Below are 5052 nucleotides of genomic sequence, written 5' to 3' on the forward strand. Positions count from 1 at the left end.
GGGGTTGCTGCGGGTGCTGCTGCCGCCGCGCCTGCCGTTGCTGCTACCGCCCCTGTCGCCGTGTTCCGCTCCTGCGTTTGGTCCTCATCCCCCGGCGCATTCAGTGCAGGCCCCGTCTGCGGTCCCGCCCCGTCGGCCTGGATGAAAAAGTCCGTTATCCGCCTCTGCCTGGGGCCGGGTACCTGCACCTGCTGCGCGTGCTCCCGGTTCTGTGGTCCTTGGCTCCCAGCTCGTTCCTGCCTCCTGCCCGCTGCCCTCAGGCAGCATCTGCCAACCTCCATGGCAGACAGGGCCGACAGGGCGATTATATCCCATACGGCCTGTTCGCATCCGGTTGGGGCCAGTAATAGCCAGAGTTGCTTTCGGGTGACTCCCCCTACCGCCGCTTCCTGAGAAGACTGTAGATGCCGGTCGATTTGTGCCCGCACCGCCTGCGCCACCGGGCATTCCCAAAAGTGATGCATGCGTGGCGAGCATGGCTGGCCAGCTGCTCCACCGAATCCGCCACATCCACAGCATTCTGGAGTCATGCGGGCTAGGTGCGTGTTGCCCGGTAGGGGGACGCCATCCACTGCAAGCCGCCATAACGTCTCCTTATTCTCATTCTCCCATCGTACCCCGGACCATACGCGGGCCTGCGTCGCCCTGAATAGGCTGATTTCCGAGGGGGGCGGCGGCGACGGGCCCTGAGGATCCGTCGCCTCCCGCACAAATTCAGCTACCAGGCGTCTTCTCCTCTCCTCCATAGGCCCACATTGCAGCTGTGTCGCCAGGCGAACCGTGAGGCGTGCCAGCGGGATGGCTTCCGCCATCCCAGGTATACGCCACCCAATTCGCCCAGCAATCATACCCATCGTTTGCATGCTGGTCAGCAGTGGTGCTGGTGACGGTATGACAGCCTCCTCCCCTCCCGTTGCCGCTGCCATCGGTTCCGTTAGCCCCCGCTGCTGCTGCTGCTGCTGCTGTCGCCGGGTCTCAACCGTTCTAGCAGCTTCGAGCCAGGCCGGGTTTATGCTGCTATGCAGCGCCGCGAGGGCTGCCCGGGTCACGGGTTTATCCCGCGTGGAGATCGGGGTAAGCGGGTCGAGGTGAGTCTGGGCCCACTCCAGCCACGCCGTCCTAGGGAGGGTTGCCAGATCGCTGCTCTCTGCCAGGGCCCAAACCCGCACCAGGTCCCCTACCGTCTGTAGTTTCTTGCAGGTGGCAAGCCCTGGGTATTGGTACTCCAGGCCGGGGCGGCGGCCCCGGTCCGTCGGGACGGTCCCTCCAGCATCGGGGAATAGCGGATTTCCCCATAATGCAGTCGCCCAGCACCAGTCACCGGGTGTCAGCGGGTTGGTCCCGATGTCCTCTGGTGGCGGCAAGTGCCCCAGGGCTCCCACAATCCGGCTGATATCCTTCGGCAGGTCACGAGTCCCAAGCCAGGGCCCAGTTGGGTTCGCGGTTGTCAGGGCCCACGGCTGGAAAGCGGGGTTCGTGAGCAGAAGGTAGGCTGAAAGCGTGCGGACCCAGGGGTGGATACCTCCGCCCACCTGCATATCTGTGTCTGTTGCGCCTGTATCTGATCTCGTGTTGCCTGTTCGCAGCCCTAGGGTTGCGATGACAAAACGAGCTGCCCACACCGCATGCCGGGCTTGGATGTGTTGCCGGAGGGGCAGCAGACCAAAGCCTCCTGTGGATGGGTGACCGATCAGGAGTTCCTTGGGCACGCCAGTCAAGTGTCGGCCTGGATCATCCGGGCCTTGTTGGCGGTCGACCAGGCGAGCCGTGAGTCGCTCTATCTCGTCCAGCACTCGGTCTGGGGCCAGTCCGCCATGCTCCATGTGCCAGGTGACCGTCTGCAAGCCATATGCCGACGCCGCCGTTGCCCTTCCAAATGCTGACAGCGGGAAGCGGGACAGACGCTGCATCCGCCGTTTGGCCTCTCCTAGCCTCTTCGTCCAGTCCGGCTGTGGTGGGGTCACCTGGTTGTCTATCGGCAGGTTCAGGGCAGTAGCAGTGGTTACCACCTTAAGTCCTCCGATTGTCTCCTGCTGGGGGGCTGTTAGCTGGAGTCCTGCTGCTGGCGCCGGCTGCTGTTGTTGCTGTCGCTGCTGGCCAATCCATAGCAGTTCCACTTTCTCCAGATTGAGTCGCTGGCCAGATGCCTGGGCAAATGTTTCCATGGCCTGTAGGAAGGAGGGAACTGATTCCGCGCCATCCAACGCCACTTCCGTGTCATCTGCATATTGGCAGGCGGTGACGGGATTTGGGTCGGACGGTTGCAGCTTAATTCCCACCTCCTGGCTCCGGAGCCAGCATTGGAGAGCTTGGGCGACGAAGAGGTACAGCAGAGGCGCCAGGGGGCAGCCCTGTCGGACACCAGCCTCCATGTCTACCAGCCTGGACTTGTACCCGTTGACCATCGCCCGGGCTCGGGTTTCGCTCAGTAGCAGACGTACCCACGCACACAGCTGTGGCCCTGCCCCCATCGCCTCCATGGCCGCTAGGAGAAAGCCGCGATCCACTGTATCGTATGCTTTGGCAAAGTCCAGGAATGCCAAAAGCCCTTGGCGGTTCTGCTTGCGGAGGAGGTGTGACAGGTGGCGCAGGAAGAGTACGCTGGCCCCAATCAGGCGCTTGGGGAGGAAGGCGGATTGCTCGGGGGTGATGACCCGTCCCAGGGCGGGGCCCAGGCGGTTCACCAGTACCTTAGCAAGGAGCCGGTAGTCCGAGCATAGCAGTGTGATGGGGCGGTAGTTGCCTGGGAGCTTAGGGTCGCCTTTTTTATAGAGCACTGTGATGATCCCTTCAAGGAAGCCTGCGGGCACCTGCCCGGTCATGCCAATGGCAGTGAACAGGCCTGCCATGGTATTACCTATGGCTGACCAGTATTTCCTGTAGATGTCGGCCGGGATCCCATCCCACCCTGGGGCCTTGCCAGGTGCGCTCTTCTTGAGTGCCTTCCGCAGTTCGGTGGCTGTGATCTTTTTGGCTCCAAGCTGTTCATCTGTCTCTGCCGGGAGCTTAATGTTGGCTGCGGTGAGGGAGTTCAGTACGGCTTGGCGGGCCTGGGGGCAGATGAAGTCCGGGGCCTTGCTCACATCCTTCCAGAAGTCGGCTACCACCTGGGGCAGCTGAGCGGGGTTGGTAACAAGTCGGCCGGACGAGGCTTGCAGGGCGACAGGGGCTGGTTGTTGGTCTACAGCCTGGGCCTGGAGGAAGGCTGTAAGGGATGGGCTTGGCCTCTCCCCTGCCCGCAGCCAGTGGGTGCGGGCCTCCATGGCATCCTTCCGGCAGTCTTCCCGATGTGCTCGTGCAAGCGTTGCCTGGGCTTCGACCAGTTGTTGAAGTGGCTGTTGTGCTGTGGGGGCTGCATCCACCGCTTGCCTTGCCAGCTGGACCTGCGGTAACACCTCCCGAGCCCGGGCCCCTGGTCTGAGCTTGCGGTGTTGTGCCGCCTTGTTGAGCTGAAAGGCCAGGGTGCTCAGCCGGCGTTTAAAAGCTGGCCACCACGCAATCAGGCCCAAAGGGTTGTCCTCCGCAGATGGTGCTGTGGCACACTGGCTGGTGATCCATGCCTCCATGCTTGCGGCTAAGTCCTGCTGTGATGTGAAGGCCAGCCGCACTCGTCGGTTCCCTGGGCCCTTGCTCTCTGGTTGGCACGGCAGCAGGTGCATGACCATTGGCTTGTGATCCGACGGTGTTTGCACGGCAATCTCCGTCTTAGCAATGTACGGCATGGTGCCATGGTCTACATAGATGTGGTCTAGGCGGGAGGCCCCGACGCAGGGAGCTCTGTAGAAGTGGGTGTAGTCACAACTGTGGGGGTGCAGCTGGCGGTGGCTGTCCACCATGGTGGGGCCTGCTGCCCGAAGAAGGTCCACTGTTGGGCCATCTCCCCGTCGCCCTCCTGGACCTGCTGTGGAGTCCATCCCTGGGTCTTCCACAAAGTTGAAGTCACCTGCCCAGACCAGCATGGTGTCACTGTTCTCGGCTGCATGCTTGGTGGTGGCAGACAGTGTGGCTGTAAACAGCGACTGCCGGATCGGGGTTGCTTGTGCTGAGGTACCCGTGGGGCCGTACACATTGCAAATGTGAATACGGTGTCCTCCCCAACGTAGTACACAGCTGGTAAACCGCCCTCTGACCCCAGGAGTGGGAGGCGGCTTTTCCAAGTTGGTAGCCAAATCCCGACGGACAAGGATAAGAACCCCCGCTTTGTGGGGAGAGTCTGACCAGGAGTAGGCCGCCACTTTCCACCCCTGGGTGTGTGCAGCGTGTGTTGCCAGGTTTAGCTCATTTTCTAGCCGGCCTTGGTCATGAGCATTGGTGTGGTGGGTTTCCTGGAGGCACACCACATCCAGGCCCATCTCTGCCCATAGCTTGACTGCTGCGTGTACTTTGGGTCTGTGTCTCGCCGTCATGCCTTGTACATTGTGTGTAGCAATCCGAAGGGGATGGCCTCGAGTGGCTCCCCGCTGGCGAGTCCCGTTGTTAGCTCTTGGACAGCTCATGTTACTGAACGGGTGGGTTGGTTGGGCCATCCCCTTCTGGGGGGCTGGCACTGGCCAGGGCCTGGGTCCCGGCGGGCAGTTGCAGCTGAAGGGTTGGAGTCAGGGACTCCTCCTGGGGTTCCTCTGGACTGCATACCTCCATGACCTGGGCCTCCGTGGCATCCTCATAGTCCGATTCCTGCATTTCAATGTCACTGCCAGTCGGGGCCTCCGAAGTCGCTTGTTGCTGCTTCTTTTTCGCCTGTTGCTTCTTTGGTTTAGCTGATTTCCCCGAAGTCGCGGCGGCTTCCCGTTTAGCTGCAGCTGAGGCTCTGCGGGCTTCGTTTGCCTTGGCCGTCTGTGCCCGGTTACGTGCCTTCCGCTCCTCCTCCGATAGGTGCTGCAGGCGTTGCTTGGCCTGACCAGTTCGGGGCTTAGACTCCCGAGCTGGGGCTCCGGCTACTGCCTCTAGCGGTTGCTGTGCTGATGGGGTATCATCCTCAGATTGCTCCGCCACCATCTCCTCATCCGCCAGATCCGGCACCGCCAATGTATGCTCATCCTCCGAGTCCATGTC

This window comes from Volvox carteri (assembly GCF_000143455.1).
Source record: "Volvox carteri f. nagariensis unplaced genomic scaffold VOLCAscaffold_403, whole genome shotgun sequence".
Taxonomy (NCBI): Eukaryota; Viridiplantae; Chlorophyta; class Chlorophyceae; order Chlamydomonadales; family Volvocaceae; genus Volvox; species Volvox carteri.